At 42.9% G+C, this 23154-nt stretch overlaps 1 protein-coding gene and 1 long non-coding RNA gene across 3 annotated transcripts in view; one reads left to right on the forward strand and one right to left on the reverse strand.

The window, feature by feature from the left end:
• Positions 1–302: 302 nt before the first annotated feature.
• On the reverse strand, positions 303–5910 carry LOC123459519. The gene is made up of 4 exons (XR_006636313.1): positions 5808–5910; positions 5149–5412; positions 4405–4862; positions 303–662 (listed from the first exon to the last, which is right to left on the reverse strand). It is a non-coding gene; the product is annotated as an uncharacterized LOC123459519 (long non-coding RNA).
• A 159-nt stretch (positions 5911–6069) lies between these two features.
• The window catches only part of Rab30 (RAB30, member RAS oncogene family), a 107714-nt gene continuing 90629 nt past the window's right edge, over positions 6070–23154 (forward strand). For both annotated transcript variants that reach the window (XM_045146515.1, XM_004658302.2), the window contains exon 1: positions 6070–6350. The gene's annotated coding sequence lies outside the window, so the exon portion shown is untranslated. The remainder of the gene's footprint in view (positions 6351–23154) is intronic.

A 23154-nucleotide genomic window follows, 5' to 3' on the forward strand; every position in this document is an offset into this window, starting at 1 on the left:
TTTGAGGTAGGTTCTCACTGTAGCCCAGGCTGACCTGGAACTCATGGCAATCATCCTACCTCTGCCTCTCAAATGCTGAGATTAAAGATGTGTACCACCATGCCTGGCCAAACATTCCACACCAGCTCCAAACATGAATTTTTGAAAAATAACTTTGTTTTTCCAACATAGGGCCTGGCTCTAGCCCATACTGACCTGGAACTTATATCAATTTTTCTACCTTGGCCTCCTGAGTGCTAGGATTAAAGGCATGTACTACCATGCCCAGCTGAAAAAATTATAGTTTTCGAGGTAGGGTCTAAGCCAGGATGACCTGGATTTTACTAGGCAGTCTCAGGTGGCCTTGAACTCGCTGCGATCCTCCTATCTCTGCCTCCCAAGAGTGCTGGAATTAAAGGCATGAGCCAGCACACCTGGCTTAAAAAGTAACTTTTGGCAAATTTTTTAAGAGAGCAAGTGAGAGAGAGGGAGACAGAATGGGCACGTCAGGAGCTCCAGCCACTGCAATCCAACTTCAGATGAGTGCACCACCTTGTGCACATGTGCAGCTTTGTGTGCTTGCATCACCTCGTGCGCCTGGTTCACATGGCAACTGGAGAGTCTAACATGGGTCCTTAGGCTTTGCAGGCAAGCACCTTAATCACTAAACCATCTGTCCAGCCCTGAAAAATAAAAATTTTAACCACAAAAATTATTTTTATTTTAGATTTTTTTCCCCCAAGGTAGAGTCTCACTCTAGCCCAGGCTGACTTTGAATTCATGGCAATCCTCTCACCTCTGCTGCCCAAGTGCTGGGATTAAAGGCATGTGTCACCATGCCTAGTTACAGAAATTATTGTGGCATGAGCCTTTAATCCCAGCACTTGGGAGGCAGAGACAGGAGGATCACTGTGAATTCAAGGCCAGCCTGAGACTACAAAGGAATTCCAGGTCAGACTGGGTAGAATGTGAAACCCTACCTCAAAAAATCAAAAAGTGTTTCAGAGGTAGGAGGATTCCAGGTCAGCCAGGGCTAGAGCAAGACCTTACTTCGAAGAAAAAACCTTTTTCTTCCCTAACTCTCCTTACAAGACTGGCAAACTCTCATGGATCCATCCATTTATTTTATCTGCCTAGTATATTCCCTGACACCTAGTGGACACCCAGTGAATATCTGCTGAAGGAACAAACATTGAAATGTGAAAACTATTATAAACTCTTGCTCTTAAAGGACCTTACAGCTTATTGGAAACAGAGTTATATATATCTCAGGCTGGCTTCGAGTTCATTATGTAGTAAAAGATGACCTTAAACTTCTGATTCTCCTGCCTTCATCTACTGAGTTGCTAGGATCAGATGTGACCAGTTTATGCAGTGAAGGGAATGGAACCCAGAGCTAGGGAAACACTTTACCAACTGAATTATATTCTCAACCACCACTGCACTTATTAACACAAAAATGTGGGTAAATGAAAGAAGGCAAAGAGAAAAGACTGAATTTGACTACAGAACCTACTTAAAGTCATAAACCTTAGTGTTAGCACGTGTAGAAACAGCCCTCTAATATCCTTTTAGAAAACCTTACTAGGTAAAGGTAAATAGACCAGATGTGGCCTACTTGACCCACCTCATTCATATATACCTATCTATATGTAAAAATTTAGTGATGAAGACCAAACTCAAGGCCTCATATATTAAAGACAAGTGTTCTATCACTGTACAGCCCCAGCCTTCATTAAAAAACAGAACAAGGGCTGGAGAGATGGCTTAGCGGCTAAGCGCTTGCCTGTGAAGCCTAAGGACCCCGGTTTGAGGCTCGGTTCCCCAGGTCCCACGTTAGCCAGATGCACAAGGGGGCGCATGCGTCTGGAGTTCGTTTGCAGAGGCTGGAAGCCCTGGCGCGCCCATTCTCTCTCTCCCTCTATCTGTCTTTCTCTGTGTCTGTAGCTCTCAAATAAATAAATTAAAAAAAAAAAAAAACAACAAAAAAACCCTAGAACTGTCATTAAAAAAAAAACAGAACAAAAATCTTGAAAATCTGTTTTAAGAATAAGGTCTCCAGGTCATGTGATAGGCATTGACTTTATCTTTAATGTTTTTTTCCAAGGTGGGTTCTTGCTCTAGCTCAGGCTAACCTAGACTTCACTATATAGTGTCAGGGTGGCCTTGAACTCATGGCAATCCTCCTGTCTCCCAGAGGGCTGGAATTAAAAGTATGTATCACACTTGGCCTCATGATTTTTTTGTTTTTCAAGGCTCAGGTTGACCTGGTATTCACTATGTAGTTTCAGGGTGTCCTCGAACTCATAGTGATCCTCCTACCTCTGCCTCCCTAAGTGCTGGGATTAAAGGTGTACGTCACCATGACTGGCTCACATAATGATTTTGTTTTGGAAGGTCTTACCTAGCCAAGGCTACCACAGCATCTCAGGTGATAGGATGAAAGGTATGTACCACCATACCCATCTCATATTTTCAAAACAAATTGGGTCTACTGATCATCATCCCAGCACTCAGAAGGCTGAGGCAAGACTGCAAAATTTGGACCAGCTGGCGCAACATAGTGAAATATTAACTCAAAACACTGGAAAAATAAAAGTTGGATTATGTGAAATGCATTTACTACAAATTTCTTTTTAAAAAGTATGTGGTATTAAGTAGTTATTCTATAAACCACCCACGACGGTACACTCCTGTAGCTCCAGCTCTTGAGAGACTCAGGCAGGTGGCTCACTAAGAGTTTGAGGCCAGCCTAGGCTACACAGCAAATTCTATGCCAGCTTGGGACAGTGTGAAACCTTGTCGCAAATAATCACAGGTCAACAGCCCTTTATCCTAAATTCTTGGGACCAGGTGCAATTCAGAATTCTTTGGAATTTAGAATGGCAATGAGGCCCATGGACTGAGCTTAGGCCCACTACAAGGGTCTGGGCGGTCTACTGGGTTCAATTGTTTCTGCTGTGGTGTAGTCACTCACATAGTAAATAGCATTCATACACAACAGGCCTGAATCCACTACTCCCCCACCCCCCTCAAGCACTTAAGCTTTCCAATGGGCAAAATGAAATTCTGTTTACCAACACAAGTGCTTGAGTCAGAACAGAAATAATCACCACACTAATTTAGAGATACTGGTCTAGACTTCCTTATATGGAAATCACTTTCACTAATATTTCCTCTTTCCAAAGAAATGTTTTTGAATAAATTACTTCATCTTCCTTGAAACACTGGAGGTGGGAGATTAAAGACCTTGACTTGTAAACCATCAATACAAACACCAAATCTTAAAGATTATACTCTGAGGCTGGGGTGGTGGTACACTCCTTTAATCTCACCACTTGGGAAACTGAGGTAGGATTGCCCTGAGTTGAAGGCAACCCTAGACTAGAGATCCTGCTTCCAAAAACCAAAATTACACTGTGAACACACACAGTTTTCAAAACATTATATACTTTAAATTATAAAAAGTTCAAAACATGTGATTTGCTGAGTATGTACAGGCTGGTCTTCAACTAAGTACCCCAGATTGGTTTTGGCCTCAATTCTCCTGCCTCAGCCTTTTAAATGCTGTGATTACAGGTTTACACCATGTCCATCCAGCAAGATTTCCAACCCCGTGTCCACCCCCTCCCAAGGTAGGATCTTGTTCTAGCCCACGCTAACCTGGAATTCACTATGTAGTCTCTGGCTGGCCTTAGTGATCCTCTTACCTTAGCTTCCCAAGTGCTGAGGCAAGATGTGTTTTAATTACAGACCACTGTGACCATGTGTGTTTCAATGACCCTGGTTCTCTGTGAAGAGACCACTTGGCAATCAAATAAGCTTTTTTTTTTTAAATGTGTATGAGAGAATTGGTGTGCCAGGGCCTCTAGCCACTGCAACCCAACCTCAGGCGCGTGCCCCCTTCTGTGCATGTGTGTCTGCTTTATATGGGATCCAGAGTGTCAAACATGAGTCCTTAGACTTTGCAGGCAAGCACCTTAAACACCAGCAATCTCTCTACCCCCCCTTTTTGAGGTAGGGTCTTGCCCTGCCTTTACATAAAATTTCTAAAGGTGTAGGATTTTTTTTTTTTCCTCTAATAGTCAAGTTAAATCATGGCATCATAAAATTTTGTGCTAATCATGGAGTTTCATGCTTTCAGGGTTAGATATCCATTATACATAGGGCTAGAACACTTCCACCTACTCAAGCACATGACAAATTATAGAAATCACTGCATTGCGCAGGTCTTTTCACACACGATTTCTATATCACCTGTCTTTTCTCTCCATAAACTTGTTTTTTACATTAACTTAAAACTGTAAAAGGTTACTGCTTATATGAATGTCTTATAAAATGAGCTGGATCCATTGGCTTAAAGCATTTCTAAAGTTAAAGATCAGAAGAAAATGGTAAACATTTTATTCCTTTTCTAATACTTACCATCATTATTTGCACGTGCTTACGTAGGAATATTTGTGAGCTTTTAAAACTGTTGAATTCATGGATGACACCAACATGCACATCACCTCAGGATGAAAACCACACATGTGGCTTGTTTCCAGATGCACAACATGTGAGTCTTTGAAAAATCATTTTGTCTACTTTTCTTTGATAGGATTACCTTATCAGCTGTAATTTTATTAACTCCTGTCAGAGAGGTGTAGTGCGTAAGTCAACTGACCCAAACAAACCCCATCAGTGCTGGGGAACTGAACACAGGACCTTGGATGACCTAGGCTGGATGTGCTCTACCACTGAGCTACATCTATAGGTTTTTTTTTCTGAATAAACTGCAAATGCACAGAGAATAAACAGCACAAAGCACACAGATCAGTATTTTAACCCTTCATACACCATCAGGAGGAAAGGAAATTTCTCATCTTTCCACAATGAAGAATCTGTAAAAGAACACACACACACACATACACACACAGAGCACCGTTTTAGTAATGCAACTGGAAAAAAAAAGTTAACTTGAGATGCTGGACAAAGTGACTTGAATGTCGTTAAGGTAATCATACCTATGGAGTACTCCAAATCAGACATTTATACTAAAAATTAGTTGGCGAGGGTAATAATAGGTGAGGAGGTGCGTATAATATGTTAACTTACACGTATGAGCATTTCACAATGAAATGCACTATTTTGTACAATGCAGGTTAATAAACCTTAAGAAAAAATAACCTGGTTCTCCACACTGATGAGCTTCGAGTCTTCGCAGTCTTTCAGCATATACTCTAGATTGATTCAGTGTTACGGATCAGACCGCAGAGCTGCATATACCAATACGCCTAATCATAATTCATACGTCCTTTCTGCCTCTCCCCTTCTTCACTGGGGGAAACGTTTACCCCTGGTGTGATCTACGGAGTCAGAGCAGCGTCCCGTTCCCGCTCGGCTACCTTCCAACCATTCCTGTAGTAAAACAATGCAGCAGGGGTCCGGCACCTACGGGGCAGGGCGTGAAGGTTGGAGGATAAATGGCAGGAGGACAAAACATGAACCTGGCAGGTCTGAGTCGAGCCTGGGTGGAGGTAAGCGGGGTTCTCAGGCTAAGGCCGCCCGGGAGTCCCCCGCACTCAACGAAGACACCTACCGCCTCCGCGCTTCCTCTGGCAGCCCGAGGGATGCTCGGCGCCCCGAAGTCAGCCGCCGCCCTCACCCCTCGATTAGGAAACCCAGCAAGCGGCGTGGGGCCAGCGCAAGCCCAGCAGGGCCGCCGGGCCCCGGGGCTCACTCTGGCTAGATGCCGCCTCCAGCCCGCCCTGGGCCCCGCGCGGCCTCCCTCCACCCTCAGGACCGTGCGCGAGGCCCCCCGACGCCCACCAGGTCCTCTGCCTCACCGTCCCCCACCGCGCCACCACTCAAGCTCCGCACGCACTGAGATCTTCAGCCCGCTCGGGGCCGCAGCTCCGGAACCACCTAACATGGCCGTCGGTGGTCTCCTCCGCTCCCGGTCGCGTCCAACCGCGGTGCATCTTGGGAATTGTAGTTCCGCCAGCCGCATCGGCATCCCTCCCAGACTGAAGGTGAACTACAATTCCCAGAATGTGCAGCTCCCGAGCATGGCTATTGGGGCCGCTCGGACAGAGGGATGATGTCATTGCAAAAACCCCACTGCATTCATTGTGCTACGGTCTCTCCACCCCCTCCCCGTTGCTGCTGCTTGCTGCTGCTGCTGCTGCTGCTGCTGCTGCTGCTGCTGGGCTTTGCGATTGCCGCTCGTTCCAGCTGAGCACCGAGTAGCAGCAGCACCAGGGTAGGGACTTTGACTCCAGCCCTTGGACTTAGGACACCGCAGCCAGCAACCTCCCCTTGGCGTGCGTAGACTCATCCGCACATCATTTCTGTTTATGCCTGGGGTGGGGAGAAAAATCCCAAACCAGGTGAGTTGAAGTGATTTCTTCAAATGATTCTCTCAAGTTATTCCTCCTGCTTATTCCCAAGGCTTTCTTTTGAGAAGACGGAGTGGCGGCGGGCGTGCATTGGGGAGGGTCTCACGGGCAGTAAGAAAGGGAAAAGCTCTGTGCAGTTTGGGTCACTGCAAAGAACAACTCCAGTAACCTTCCCCTCCGCCAGAGGACCAGTGCCTACCGATTGCCTGGTCTTAACTCCCTTCAACCTTTTTGAGGCTGGGAGAGGGGCCTGGGCTGGGAAGGATGTTGGGAAGGGCTCTTGGAAAATCCGAGGAGGGCAAAGGCGGCGGACTGCAGTCCTGTCACTTAGGGCCCCGGCGCTGGGGTTGAGTGGGCAAGGGTGATGCGTGGGGAGACGTGGGCACAGCGCGTTAATGCGGTCGCACTTCTTTAGAACATTTGTGTCGCTTGGACAAGCACACACTATTTTTAAGACGAGCTTGCTTCTCCAGAGACGCTTAAGTTTCGTAAGGCTTTATTCCATGCATGTATGTCTGCGTCGCATGTCTCCTTTTTTTCTGCTGATTTGAGGTGACAGTGTCCTTTAATGGTGCACTCCGTGCCAGTCAGAAACATTTCACGTGTCTGGGGAAGGTTCTCTGAGGCTGCTGGACGCAGCATTTTTATTTTATTTTTTTTCCTTAAGCGTTTTCCGTTCTCCCGACTGCAGGACTCAGGATTGTTTGGAAGTGGAGCGGACAGATTTGTGCTTGTGTGAGTGTTTTAAATTACATCGCAATAGGCTCTTGCCACTGACAATGGTACTGTAATGAGCTGCCGTTTTCCCGAGGCTCAGTCACCACTCACAAATAACGGTTTGCAGACGAGATCGATTAAGGGAACTCTGGTTCATTTTAACACTTTAGGGAGAGGGAAAGTTAGAAGTGCTGTCCATCTTTATTGGCTGAAAAATGTCCAAGGAAAAGAGAGCCTGGGCAGAGAAAACCAAAGAGTATAGTAGTTTTTTTTTTTTTTTTTTTTTAAACGAACTGACACATTTAGTAAGGCAGAAAACATTTTGACCAGTATGATGCTGGCTTTCCTTATGGGTTGATCAGTGCAATAATAAATATATTTCGTTGAGACAAACAGTTGGCTGGCTCCAGAGCAGATGGGGCCAGTCATAACTGGAAGATCTGCAACCTTGGAAATGAATGGAAGTAGGGTCAGCCACACCCCCTCTAGGAATGTCAAAAGAAGGAGAAATGCCAGAGTATTTGCTTAACTTAATGCTAAAGCTTTTCATAGCTGAGTCAGGCTTGGGGGGGGGGGTCATTACTGGCTATCTTCAGTTGCTCTGAACCAATTTAGTTCATTTTTTATTTTAGATGCTTATGTCTCCAGAATTGTAGCCGGGTGATACTTTTTTTAAATGCTGCTTGTTACTTAATGCAAAGGACAGTCCATCCTATGGGCTTTGTAATAGAGTGATTTACTGGGATGCAATGAGAAGCTTTTGGATTTGGGAAAAGATCAACAGTCTGTCTCTCCTTCTCTGCTGCTACTCTGCTCTTCTAGACGCCCTGCCCTTCTCCTCTGTCCCTTTTCTCTTCCTACCCCACCCCACCCCACATCTCTTGATATTTTGTTTCTTTCCTTCTCTATTCCTAGTAAACATTTTCTCTCTTTCAGAGTCTCTGCTGTATGGCGAGTATATCACATCTCTTACTCTAAGTCTCTTTCCAACCTTTGCACGTTCTCCAGTTCCCCTCCCTTCACGAGGGAACCCTGGAGCAGAGGACACAGGCATGTGCCCATCTTGATTCAGAACCATCCTTGAGAGGCTTTGGGTTTTCTTTTCCTTGGAGTCTGTGCTGGCAGGAGGAACGCCAATGAGCTTGCTCCAGGGCTGGGTTTGTGGTTTCTGTGACAGACATAACCTGGCCCCGGCAGCATGTGGACAATGAAAAGCTGCGTTGGGCTCATGCCACTTTCCCTTTTGTTGGCACCTGTGAAGAAGTGTCAGTGGATTAACAAGGATTTTAAATGTTTTACACGAAATGTTCTCATAATTCCCAAAGAATAAGTAGTCTTCTGTTTCAGCTAATACTTTCTGTGTCTCATTCCTACTTCAAGGGAATGGTGGAAAACTGCCTTCCTCTTTGCATGCTGCTGTTATCAATCTAGGGGGCCAAACTGCCCATCTGTGCTGTCGAAGTTGTTTCCTTTGTAGAGTAAAGAACTTTGTTGTTTTATGCTGCTGTTGTAGGGAGAAGGGTGTGGTGGCAGCTGTATGCCATATTGTTTTCTCAGGCATGAAAAGTCCTCTGTCCATTTGAAGGCAGCTAATGTGACAGGCATACTGGGAGAGGCTGAGACCTCTCACTACACTTTCTTTTTACTAATTTTCTCCTGAAATACTCTCTTATATAGTGAGGGCTTTTGGTGACACAGGGAGGAGAAATGAGCTGAACTGAAGGCTAGATTTGGCTCTTTCACTGCTGTCCCTACTATAGCTAGGCATTTCCTTTTGCCTCAGTTTGCACATCTCCAACAGGACAATGGTCTTTGCCTCTTGTTTTACTTGGCCTGCTGTTATAGCCCTCCATGATTGGCCCCAACTTGTCATTCTGGCAGTGGACATTAATTGACCAGGTGAGGTGTCATAAGCACTGTGGACACATCAATGAACAGAAATGTTTCCCTTTGCTAGGTGTGGTGGTGCATACCTTTAATCCCAGTACTATAGAGGTACGCCTTTAATCCCAGCACTCTGAAGGCAGAGGTAGGAGGATCACCATGAACTCGAGGCCAGCCTGGGCTACATAGTGAATTCCAGGTCGGCCTGGGCTCCAGAGAGACCCTACCTTGAAACCCCCCCCCCCAAAAAAAAAGTATTCCTGCATCAGCAATTCCCAGGCTTCTTACCAAGGAGCATGTACTGTGAGATGAGAGAAAAGTACCTACTGTGGTGCTCTTCCCTTTCCTGAAGTAATCAGGGAAGGGTTCCTGGAGGAAGTGACAACTCAGGAGACTTGAAGAGTGAACTGGAGGTAATTTAGGATGAAAGTGGGAGATGATTAGAATGGAACAAAGAGGGTTCCTGGGAGAAAGTACTTCATGTTCAAAGTACAAAGAGTAGAATGGTGAGCAAGGGGATAGGGAACCAGAGTGAAGAGGTCTGAGGCTAGTGAGGTAGGCAGAGGCTGGACCTTGGGCAAAGTTTTGAGCTACAGGTCTTTGTCATAATGACAGTGGGAATCAAGAACAGGCTTTAAGTAGATAGATGAATGACATAGATGGAGTGATAGTAAAAACTTCACCTGGCTGCTAAGTGAAGGACAGGCTTAGCCCTAGTGATTGGAGACTAAGTAGCAGGTCATTGCTTGTTGGCTGGTTATGGATGACAGTGCTGGCCTCTAGAGTAGGGAAGAAGGGCTTGGAAGGACACTAAGTTTGGAATGTATAATTGGTAAGATGGGTTGATTAATGTGGAGATAGAAAAGGGAGTGAAATATGACCTGAGTTTTCATCAATCCAGATGACTTTTGCAGAGAAAGGGAAAACCGAATGGGGACCTGATTTTGTGTTTGCTTGCTTAAGAAAGGGAGACTTTTGGTCATGTGGACTTTTTTAAGGTTTTTGGAAGCCATCTGACATCTTCGTTTCACCCTTCCTGTCCATGTGGCATGATAGAACAAGAGACAGTGCTCTGGAGGAAATCTTCTAAGACTGGGTACTACTTATTTTTTAATGTATGAGGTTGATATGTCATTCATTTCTGATCTTTAGTTTCCTTATCTATAAAACATTTAATCTGTTAAGATACTCTGATGCCCAGCTATACATGTACCATGCTAGGAATATAACGTTGAATGAGATAGTGTTTGCTTTGGAGGAATTCACTGGAGGAAGGAAGACAAACATGAACAGATAATGAGACATGGAGAAGTGTGGCATAGTGTTAGGAGAGCACAGCCCCATGGGAGGTATTCATTCTTGGTTGTTGTAATGACCGAAGACTGGTTCACAACCCCTGACCCTAGACATGAAGGCAAGAAACAGCTTTAGGGTATTTGTTCCCAGGCCTTACACACACACAGGCCTGAATGTTTGTTGACTGAGTGGACCAACCTCAGTTTCTACACACCCTTTTAAAAGTAGGAAAGCTCAAGCCGGGCATGGTGGTGTACACCTTTAATACAAGCACTCAGGAGGCAGAGGTAGGAACATCACTGTGAGTTCAAGGCTACCCTGAGACTACGGTAGTGAATTCCAGGTCAGCCTGGAGTAGAGTGAAACTCTACCTCAAAAAAAAAAAAAAAAAAAAAAAAAGGTAGGAAAGTTCAATAAATTGCACAAGGGTAATTTGTTTGCTTGTTTGTTTGGTTGGTTTTTCAAGACAGGTTCTCATTCTAGTCCAGGCTGACCTGGAATTCATTATGTTCACTATGTATTCTGAGGGTGGCCTTGAACTCAAGGAGATCCTCCTACTTCTACCTCCCTAGTGCTGGGATTAAAGGTGTGAGTCACCATGCCCAGCTTGTAAATGCTTTTAACAAATCAGTTTCTCAGACCTGCATCCTTTGAGATGTTTTGCCGATGACTTTTAGGGAAATTCAGAAATATTTCAGTTCTGCTTTCTTTTTGTACTCAACTTCCTTAATTCAGGTTAGTTTCTCAAAAACCATTCTCATTTTGATTTTGATTTTGATTTATATATGTGCAGGCAGAAAGAGAGAGAGAAGTATACTACATGAGGAAAATCATAAATTTCACCCCACAAAGATGATCAACCATCAAAATTTAATGTGTATTGTTCACTCATTTCCACCATACATATCATAATTTATACTAGCCGTGTGTGGTGGCATACCTCTTTAATCCCAGTGCTCTGGAGGTAGAGGTAGAAGAAGCACTGTGAGTTCGAGGCCACCCTGAGACTACATAGTAAATTCCAGGTCAGCCTGGGATAGAGTGGACCCTACCTCGAAAAACAAACAAAAATAATATTCTTGTGTTTTGGACATTTTTCTTAATACATTTTAAGGGGTTTCCTCTATATATTCATATGCTTCTTTAAGTTATGTCTTCTAGTGGCTGTTGGAAACTTACCACAAACCCTTGAGTGCATATCTTTTTTTTTTTTTTTTTTTTTTTTTTTTGAGGTAGGGTCTCACTGTAGCTCACGCTGACCTGGAACTCACAACATAGTCTCAGGGTGGCCTCTAACTCATGATGATCCTCCTACCTCTGCCTCCCCAATGCTGGGATTAAAGGCATATGCCACCATGCCTGGTGGGTGCATATCCTTTTGTTAGGAACTTGTAGAAATATTTCTGTAGAACATCTTTTTTGGTGTTGTTGTTGTTGTTTTGATTTATTTGAGAGTGACAGACAGGCAGAGAAAGAAGCAGGGGGAGAGAGAGAATGGGTGTGCCAGGGCCTCCAGCCACTGCAGATGAACTCCAGATGCCTGCACCCCCTTGTTCATTTGGCTAACGTGGGTCCTGGGGAATCGAGCCTTGAACCAGGGTCCTTGGGCTTCACAGGCAAGCGCTTAACCACTAAGCTATCTCTCTAGCCCTGTAGAACATCTTTTTTTAAATATATATATATATGTATATATATATATATATATATATATATATATATATATTTTATTTATTTATTTGAGAGCGACAGACACAGAGAGAAAGGCAGAGGGAGAGAGAGAATGGGTGCGCCAGGGCTTCCAGCCTCTGCAAACGAACTCCAGATGCATGCGCCCCCTTGTGCATCTGGCTAACGTGGGACCTGGGGAACCGAGCCTCGAACCGGGGTCCTTAGGCTTCACAGGCAAGCGCTTAACCGCTAAGCCATCTCTCCAGCCCTTAAATATATTTTTTAACTTTTATTTATTTGAGAGCGACAGACACAGACAGAAAGACAGAGGGAGAGAGAGAGAATGGGCGCGCCAGGGCTTCCAGCCTCTGCAAACAAACTCCAGACGCGTGTGCCCCCTTGTGCATCTGGCTAACGTGGGACCTGGGGAACCGAGCCTCGAACCGGGGTCCTTAGGTTTCACAGGCAGGCGCTTAACCACTAAGCCATATCTCCAGCATAAACTATCTCTCCAGCCTAGAACATCTTTGTAAGTATTTAAATGCTGATTCAAAAGGCACCAATCTCACTTTATTGCTCCTTGATTTAAATTCTTCTCAGAAATATTTTAGAGTGCTACTCCTTCATGCCTTTGCCAAGTCCCTAGCATTCTAAAGGCCAAATCCTTCCTGTCAAGGGAAGGCAATTGTGAAGGGGAGACAGAACAGGGGAAAAAATGTGATCAGAGCTGGGTTTTTTTTTTTTTTTTGGTGTGTGTGTGGGGGGTACATGCACATATGTGTGTGTCTATGTGTGTGGGGGGCAAAGGTGAATGAATGTCAGGTGTCCTTAGTTTACTGCTTGTCTGCGTATTCCTTGAGATGGATTCTATATGTGCACTCAGAGCTTCAGTTTTTGTGAGTCCCAGGGATTCTTAGGTCTCTACTGTCCACAGGACTGGGGTGACAAATGGTCATGGTCACAATCAGCTCTTTATGTGAGTTCTGGAAAATTGAATTTAGGTAGTCTGAGGCCCTCATGCTTTCTGCAAGCACTTTTACCCACTGAGCCAATCTTCCCAGCCCTCCTGATGGTTTTTATGAGGTTGTGATAAAAGTTGATATATAAATAACTTGGAAACTCCTAGAAGATATGAATAAAATGTACTGTCTTTCCTTGTAACATAACATATTGTTTAAAAAATAAACCCACACAATGAAACAGCCAAGAGATTTCCCCAGAAAATTTTGAAGAAAAATTTTAGTTTTGAGTTAGAATTAACTCACTAAAATATGGACATTACCTAATTTGAGAAGGAAATAACTTGTTCTTACTTCCTTGTACATTTCAGTCACACAGCCACATTGGAAATGGGGAGGACTTAAGTTTCATTAAAAAAAATTGGGGGCTGGAGAGAGGGCTTAGCACTTAAGGTGCTTGCCTGCAAAGCCTAAGGACCCATGTTCGACTCTCCAGATCCCGTGTAAGCCAGACACACAAGGTGATGCAGGCACACCGGTTGCACATGCACACAAGGTGGCACATGCATCTGGAGTTTGGTTTCAGTGGCTGGAGTCTCTAGTGTACCAATTTTCTCTCTCTCTCATAAAAAATTAAAAAATGTTTGAGGGGCTGGAGAGATGGCTCAATGGTTAAGGCCCTTGCCTGCAATGCTTAATGACCTGGGTTTTATTCACCAGTACCCACATAAAGCCAGATGCATAAAGTGGTGCATGCATCTGGAGTTAGTTTATAGTGGCTGGAGGCCCTGGCACATCCATTCTCTCCCTGTTAATTCTCTCTCTCCCCTTGTAAATAAATAAATATTTAAAATTTAAAAAAACTGAATTGCAGGAGAAGCAATCATTCCTAGGGCAGAATTTTGGCATTTTCTCTCTGTGTGGGTTTTTTTTTTTTTTTTTTTTGGCTTTACGAGTTAGAGTCTCTAGCCCAGGCTGACCTGGAATTTACTATGTATTCTGAGGGTGGTCTTGGACTCACAGTGAAGCCCAGGCTGACCTGGAATTCACTATGTAGTCTCAGGGTGGCCTCAAACTCACAGTAATCCTCCTACTTCTGCCTCCCGAGTGCAGGATTAAAGGTGTGCGCCACCACGCTTGGCGGCATTTTCTGTTGAAAAGCAAGAAAGAACTAAATGTAAGTGGTGGTGCATGCCATTAATCCCAGCATTTAGGAGGCAGAAGTGGGAGAATTGCTGTGAGTTCAAGGCCAGCCTGGGCTAGAATAAGATCCTACTTTGAGGGCTGGGGAGATGGTTTAGCGGTAAGGCACTTGCCTGTGAAGCCTAAGGACCCCATTTCAAGGCTTGATTCCCCAGGACCCACGTTAGCCAGATGCACAAGGAGGTGCACGCATCTGGAGTTCATTTCCAGAGGCTGGAGACCCTGGTGTGCCAATTCTCTCTATCTGCCTCTTTGTCTGTCTGTCATTTTCAAATAAATAAATAAAAATAAACCAAAATAAAAAAAGATCCTACTTTGAAAAAAAAGAAAAAGAAAAAAGAAAAGCAAGAATGAATGCCTGTCACCTATTCACATTGCACTCACAGGGACTCTTGAGAACAAATTGTGGGAATCGTTAGCTACTACTAAATTATTTCCTTCCCACTGGGTAGAGCAAATGATCTGAGTGGTTTGCTATATGGTCAACTTATTTTTTCAAGCCTCGGTTTCTTTATCTGTAAAATGGAGGTTACTAAAAGACTCAACTGAAATAGATGTGTAAAAGATGGCTTTGGAGGGCTGGAGAGATGGCTTAGCAGTTAGTAATAAAAAATTTAAAAAAAAATCTTAAAAAAAAATTAACCCTTTCAGCCTCTTAATGCCTTTGGACTCACAGAAGAGTATGAACTAGCTTAGTCAGAGACACCAGCACTTGTCTTTATATGCTTATGTCACATCAACTTTTCCAAAGCCATCTTTTTTAAAAATATTTTATTTATATATTTGAGAGCAACAGACACAGAGAGAAAGACAGATAGAGGGAGAGAGAGAGAGAGAATGGGCGCGCCAGGGCTTCCAGCCTCTGCAAACGAACTCCAGATGCGTGCGCCCCCTTGTGCATCTGGCTAACATGGGACCTGGGGAACCGAGCCTTGAACCGGGGTCCATAGGCTTCACAGGCAAGCGCTTAACCGCTAAGCCATCTCTCCAGCCCTGAAAGGGTGAATTTTGATTTACAGACTCTAGAGGACGCTGCATGGTGGCAGGAAAAAACACGGTATGAGCAGAGGCAGGACATCACCTCCTCACCAATATCAGGTGGACAACAGCAGCAGGAGAGTGTGTCAAACATTGGCAAGGGGAAGCTGGCTATAACACCCACAGTGCCAAACACTGGCAAGGGGAAGCTGGCTACAACACTCATAAGCCCGCCCCTAGCAACACACCTCCAACAAAGTTTCAATTATTATTATTTATTTATTGTTTTGGCTTAGGTTCCAATTTCCAAATTGCCATCAGCTGAGGGTCAAGCATTCAGAGCACTTAAGTTTATGGGGAACACATGAGTCAAACCACCACAGAGACTGTGTGTATGACTGTGAGTGTGTGTGCTTCACCTTATTAAAGACAGGGTTTCTCTCACTGTGTAGTATCAGGGTGACCTTGAACTCAGTGATCCTTCTATCTCTGCCTTCCAAGTGCTGGTATTAAAGGCGCATGCCATCATGCCTGGTGAGACAGGGTTTCTTTTAAAAAAAGATTTTCTTGGGCTGGAGAGATGGCTTAGCAGTTAAGGAGCTTGCCTGCGAAGCCTAACGATCTAGGTTTGATTCCCTCGTATCCACGTAAGCAAGATGTATAAGGTGGCACATGCGTCCGGACTTCATTTGCAGTGGTTAGAGGTCTTTGCCTGCCTCTTTCTATCTCTGTCTCAAATAAATTTTATATATATATATATATATATATATATATATATATATATATATACATGTATATATATATATATATATATATATACATGTATATATATATATATATATATGTATGTGTGTGTGTGTGTATGTACACACATTTTTTTTTTTTTTTTTTGAGGTAGGGTGTCACTCTGGCCCAGGATGACCTGGGATTCACTATGGAGTCTCAAGGTGGCCTCAAACTCACAGTGATCCTCCTACCTCTGCTTCCCAAGTGCTGAGATTAAAGGTGTGCACCACCATGCCCGACTTCAAATGCATTTTTTAAAAAGCAGATATAGATACTTTGTAGGATTTTTTGGAGCCAAAACAATTCTGCTTCCCCAGCTACTTTCTGTTTTTGCCTTGGTTTCTGACTGAAAGAATAAGCTTCACGAAGGCAGGACTGGCTGGTGGCATTTGTTTTCATTACCCTCAGACATAGACAGAGTTTTCTGTCTGTCTGCTAAGTTATCTGAAGCACGTTCTGATAAGATTAACTGGGGGCCAGGTACTTCATATATTGTATTTGATTTTTTTTCTCCCCAACTTATTTTAAAAACTTATTTGCAGAGGGAGAAAGAGAGAGAGAAAGAGAGAGAGAGAGAGAGAGAGGGAGGGAGGGAGAAAACGAGCTCACCAGGGCCTCTTGTCATTACAAACAAATTCAAGACACATGTGCCACTTTATGCATATGGCTTTAAAAAAATATATTTATTTATTTGAGAAAGAGAGAAAAGGGAATAGGCATGCCAGAGCCTCTAGCCACAGCAAACAAACTCCAGACGCATGTGCTACCTTATGCATCTGACTTATGTGGGTCCTAGAGAATTGAACCTGGGTCTTTTGGCTTTATAGACAAATGCCTTAATGGCTAAACCATCTCTCCAGCCATGCACCGGGCTTTTTACATGGGTAATGGGAATCACATGCTTTGGAAGGAACCAAGTGCCTTTAGCCACTGAGCTATCATCCCAATCCTAATTTGAAAATTTTGAATACTCCATGCAGCCAGAAGCATTTGCTTTTTCCTTCTGTACCACACCCACACCTATACTTTTTTTTTCTTCCTAAACTACTTAAAGCTTGATGAAATCAAGACAGCTTACCTCTAAGTAGTTGTGATAGCTTGACTGAATCAGGATTGATCTGTGATGGCATTTCAAGGAAGAATTAAATGAAGGAGGAAGACCCTTGTAACCTCATACTACCAGCAATAATGCAAATTAATGCTACAGATCCCTAAGATGATAGAAGGGGAGGGTTGAAATAACACCAATGGGGAATTGTTACCACACATTTTTTTTTTTTTTTTTTTTTTCGAGGTAAGGTCTCACTCTAGCTCAGGCTGAACTGGAATTCACTATGTACTCTCAGGATGGCCTTGAACTCATGGTGCTCCTCCTACCTCTGCCTCCTGAGAACTGGGATTAAATATGTGGTGTGCTACTGCCACATATTTAATCTGAGTCCATAATATGAAAATAATCAGAAAATTCCAATTCCAATCTATAATATAACAAATTTGGACTCTTCAAAGATTTCAGTATCTTAAAAACAATAAGGCTGGAGATGGCTCAGTAATTAAAGGTGCTTGCTTGCAAAGCCTGATGGCCTGAGTTCAGTTCCTCAGGTAAAACCAGATGCATAAAGGGGCACATGTGCCTGGAGTTTTCAGTGTCAAGGGGGCCTGGCATGCTCATTCTCTCTTTCCTTGCAAATAAAAAAAAATATTTTTTTAAAAGCAGGTAGACAAAAGTAGCTGTGCTTTTTACTCAGATCTCTTTATATGTGGGCTACCTCATCATGGTTGCCTTAGCTTTATTTAAAGTAAAAGAGCTGGAGGAAGGGGGCATGATGGTGCACCTTTAATCTTAGCACTTGCCTTTCCAAGAGAATGCAGAGGTAGGAGGATTGTTACGATTTTGAGGCCAGTCTGGAACTACAGAGTGAGTTCCAGGTCAACCTGGGCTCTAGTGAGACCCTACCAAGAAAATAAAACAAACAAAAGTTTCATAACATGAGTCTAGCCACAAGGAAATATTTTATACACCCAAATTGAGAAATAGCCTACAACAATTTTATTTTTGCATTTTTCAAAAGAGTCAAGGTTAAATTGAATGACGACGACAGGAATGCTTCTAGGCTAAAGGAGACTTAAGACAACAGAAATTTATTGTTACATGTGTCCTAGATTAGTTCTTGGACCAGGGAAATTTTATTTTTCTTGGCCTATACTGAATGATATTTCACCTATTGTAAAAATTGAATAGGGGTTGCAGTTGGAGACTATTTTAGGATCAATATTAACTTTCTGATTTTGATAATAATGCTATAAAATATGAGAGACTAGCCTTGCATTTTAGGAGGTATTTAGGAATAAAGTAATATCTGCAGAAGAAAGGATAATAATGAAAATGTGGTAAAATATTAACATTTGGTTATTTCTGTGAAGGTTTTATGTAACTTCTTCATAACTGTTTTGCATCTTTTTGGTAGGCCTTAAATTAAGGATAAAAACGGAGGGAAGGAAAAGCCAGTCCTTATGGTGTGCGATGGCCAGGAGGGTGAGACACTGCTCAGGTCTCAGTGTGGTGCTTGCTGCCTAGTAGGCCTGGAAGTACAATTGGGCATTTTATTTATTTTAGATTATTTTATTTTATTTTGAGGTAGGGTCTTGCTCTAGTCCAGGCTGACCTGGAATTCACTATGTAGTCTCAGGGTGGCCTCGAACTCACAGTGATCCTCCTACCTCTGCCTCCCGAGTGCTGGGATTAAAGGTGTGTGTTGCCATGCCCGGCTTTTCAGGTGGGCATTTTGTGATGGGTACAGCTAGTGATAGCTCTTACCTATTATCTCGAGTCCAGTTAAAATTCACATGTGGTGTTTGATGGCAGTATTGTTCTGGATCCAAATTGGGACTTGTCTGGCAAAGCATTTTTTCCATTATTTATAAATTCATGGGATTGCCATCTTACCAAAGTTTACACATCAACTCACATTTGGCTATCCGTGTAAAAGGAAGTCATAGTACAGTGTTATGTTCTCATGCATTCATGATTGCTATAGGAAAGCTAGGGGAAAGGGTCACTTTCCACTTGGGTCTTATTTGGCTCAGTTTTTCCATTTTTCCTTCCTCTCTTCTTCCCCACCTTCACACAAGTTTCTCATTTTGTCTGGGGAGCTATTTTAACTAGATAATGCCAACTTTTAATTGTTTTGGCAGACAGAAAAAGCTGACTTAAAAAAAGAAAAAGCTAAATAAGCGTTCCCTGTTAAGAATTTTGCTTTCTAAGAGTTAACTTTGGAAAGAATGCTTCTAGCCTGGAAAATTCAGGTAGTAACCTCAAAGGGATTCATGTTTTGGTGGAAATGTGAATAGGAAGGGAACTAAACTTCTTTTGAAAGAGATTAAAAGAAACATTTTTCATCTTTGTGTTGAAACCTCACTATGTGAATGATTAAATTCAAATTAGAGTTAGTTTAAGCACCAAAAGAAATAAAAACCAACCAAACAAAACCCCTCAAATAATCTTTATCAAAACTACTTGTGAGAGGAGCCAGGCATGGTGGCACACACCTTTAATCCCAGCGCTCAGGAGGCAGAGATAGGAGGATCGCCATGAGTTCGAGGCTACCCTGAGACCACATAGTGAATTCCAGGTCAGCCTGAGCTAAAGTGAGACCTCCACCTTGAAAAACCAAAGCACGCAAGCAAACAAACAAACAAAAAAAACTTATGAGAATTTGTACTGGCTACTTTGCTGACACAACCTTTAGTATAATATTTAAGCTTGTCTCTTGGAAGTTATACAGTATCCTGCTCATTTATCTTCAGTTGCATAGCTCAGCGTTCCAGGGCTAGCGACGCCAATCTGCATTCATTATGTCTATTTTGAGTGCTATTTGCCGTAAATTTTTTAGTCTTAGAAGTTTGTACACTTTTTGCTTTTATAGTAACGGCCAGGAAGTGAGATGGTCATATGTACAATAAGTCACTTTTACTGGGTAACCCAATATTGCACTCATTTAAAAAATTTTATGATGTTAGCAAGCCCTGTATTGAAGGCTTTACAGTAAGTTATATCATTTACTTGCGACAGAGAACATTATGTCTGAGAGCTTAAATGACGTTGTCTAAAATCATTTAGCTAAGACAGCCTTGATTTCTGGTATTAGATCCTCTTCTTGCTGGTCAAATGATTGATTCATAGATTGTTAATATGGGGGCTGGGTGCCAGGATGCTCATGACTTTAATCTCAGCACTTAGGAGGCTGAGATGATCACTGTGAGTTCAAGGCCAGACTGGCCTACAGGAGTGAGTTCTAGGTCAGCCTGGGCTAGAGTGAGACCTTGCCCTCCCCCCCAAAAAAAACCGGAGGTGGGGTGGGGCTGAGGATATAGTTCAGTGTTTAAAGCACTTTCCATGCAAGCATGAGTACTTGAGTTTGGATCCCCAGACACCACATAAAAGATGAAAGCCAAGGTGGGCTTCTGTAATCCCAGCATGCTGCCAGAAGGCAAAGACTGACCCTTAGCAGTTGTCCTCTGCTGCTAAACGTTTGTCATGGCATGTGTGAACATACACATACACACACGCATGCAAACACACACACACGCCCCAGAAAAACCCAAATTAAGGTAATAAATTTTATATTCTGTGCATTTTACCAAAAAGTTAAAAAAGCAGACAGATACCTTTGCTTTAGTGCATTAATGATATTATAACAAAGTTCTCCAAATTGGGTAATTTATAAACAATAAAATTTTCTTTTTTTGAGACAAAAGTCTTGCTATGTAGCTCAGGCCAGTCTGGAACTCATTATATAGTTCAGGCTGGTCCTGAACTTATGGCATTCCTACTATCTTAACTTCCAAACATTGGGACAGGGAGGGGACACAAATAGTCTCTTTTCTACTTACATAACCTATTGGTGACCATTTCCACTGTGTTTTTATTTAATTTATTGCATTTTTGTTCATTTTTTATTATTTATTTGAGAGTGACAGATACAGAGAGAGAGAGAGAGAGAGACAGAGAATGGGTGTGTCGGGGCCTCCAGCCACTTCAAACAAACCCCAGATGTGTGTGCCCCCTTGTGCATCTGGCTAACGTGGGTCCTGGGGAATCTAGCCTCGAACCAGGGTCCTTAAGCTTCACAGGCAAGTGCTTAACCACTAAGCCATCTCTCTAGCCTTTTTTTTTTTTTGAGGTTGGGTCTTACTCTCTTCCAGGATAACCTGGAATTCACTATGGAGTCTCAGTGTGGCCTTTAGCTCATGGCAATCCTACTATCTCAGCCTCCTGAGTGCTGGGATTAAAGGCATGTGCCACCATACCCAATTGAACTTTTTTTTGGTTTGTTTTTGAGGTAGGGTCTCACTCTACCTCAGGCTGACCTAGAATTCACTATGTAGTCTCATGGTGACCTCAAATTCGTGGTGATCCCCTACCTCTGTCTCCTGAGTGTTGGGATTAAAGGTGTGTGCCACCACACCCAGCTCAGGCTGAACCTTTTTATTTCTCACATTTATAGTTTATTCAAAGTTCTAGTTTGTTCGATCAGAATTATAAGAGCAGCTTTAAGCTCTCAACCTACCAATGATCAGATCTCCCAATACAGGATCTTATAATTATGGGTAGTTAAGTCACCTTCCAGGTAGGCAAAGTCTCAAATATGTTCACAATGTTGTGGTGTACTGGACAGGGACTCATTCATGATTCATTCAGTAAACATTTATTTGTTTATTTATCACACAGAGCAGGGTGATATGCCTGGCACTTTATATATGTTGGCAGATTCAATGCCCCAAACAACTTTGGAGTTATTAATAGCCCAGTTAACACATGCAGAAATTATGACTCAGGTAACTTGCCCAAAGTCACATGACTTATGGATAGCAGAAATATGGCAATACCTGGAGCCCAGGTGTCCTCGAAACTATGCTGCCTCCTTGTGGAAGTGAGTGTGAAGTGACCTTTGCCTTTGAACTCCACGTCAGAATGGCAGGCGACTGCCACTACTTGTTATCTTCTCACTGCGTCTGTTCCTCCTCTAAGAAATGAAGACTAGATTGGATTAAATTATTTGTTGTCTCTCCTTGTTTCACTAATCACTTTGCACCACATAGTAGTACTGTGGTTTAAATGTCTGTGTCCCCTCTGTTCATTTTATTTTTTATTTTTTATTTTTCGAGGTAGGGTCTCACTCTGGCCCAAGCTGACCTGGAATTCACTATGTAGTCTCAGGGTGGCCTTGAACTCATGGCGATCCTCCTACCTCTGCCTCCCGAGTACTGGGATTAAAGGCGTGCGCTACCATGCCCGGCCCTCTGTTCATTCTTTTATTCATTCATTAATCCAACACTAATTTAATATCTACTGTAATACTAGCTATTTTGCTGGTGGAATTCATAATGGGCAGACACTGGCCTATAAGGAGATTTTAGGCCACTGAAAAATATACTCACTGTAGAGTTTGGTCATAGTGCTGGTTGGGGTATATACAGAGAACATGGGAGTATAGAGAAAGTATACAGAGTAAGACCTTGTCTTGTATAAAAGGCTGTTAGGAGAAATAACCCCAAAGGTGATGCAGACTACCATGGAACCTCCTCCTTCCTGTTGTTCCCACATCAGTATAATATGTATTTATTAAGTTCAGTGAAGCCTTGTTATTTATAACTCCATTTTACTTTGTTGTACATTTAGTCAAATTAATTAAATGCAGTTATCAATAAAGCTTTTCTCTTTTTTAAAAGCATACACACACACACACACACATCAAAAAATATTTTGTTTATTTATTTACTAGAGAGAGAGGGAGACAGAATGGTTGCACCAGGGCCTCTAGTCACTGCAAATGAACTCCAGATTCATGCAGTACCATGTGTTTACGTGGATTCTGGGGATTGAACCTGGGTCCTTAGGCTTCACAGGCAAGTACCTTAACTGCTAAACCATCTCTCCATCTCCAGTTAAATTATTTTTTTTCTTTCTTTCTTTCTTTTTTTTTTTTTTTTTTTTTTAGGTAGGGTCTCTCTCTAGCTCAGGCTGACCTGGAATTCACTACGTAGTTTCAGGGTGGCCTTGAACTCACAGCGATTCTTCTACCTCTGCCTCCAAAGTGCTGAGATTAAAGATGTGTACCATCATGCCCAGCTCTAGTTTAATTATTTTTAAGGTAACTAGGAAGCATGAAGTAGATTAGTAAGTGGGGCCAAGGGCCCCAGAGTTACTTGAGATGTTCATGACTGAAGTCACAGGTGGTTATATTACAAAGAAGCAAGTAAAATGACCAAGACAATGGGTGAAAGGCCTGAATTCTCCCATA

Source organism: Jaculus jaculus, chromosome 3 (assembly GCF_020740685.1).
Source record: "Jaculus jaculus isolate mJacJac1 chromosome 3, mJacJac1.mat.Y.cur, whole genome shotgun sequence".
Taxonomy (NCBI): Eukaryota; Metazoa; Chordata; class Mammalia; order Rodentia; family Dipodidae; genus Jaculus; species Jaculus jaculus.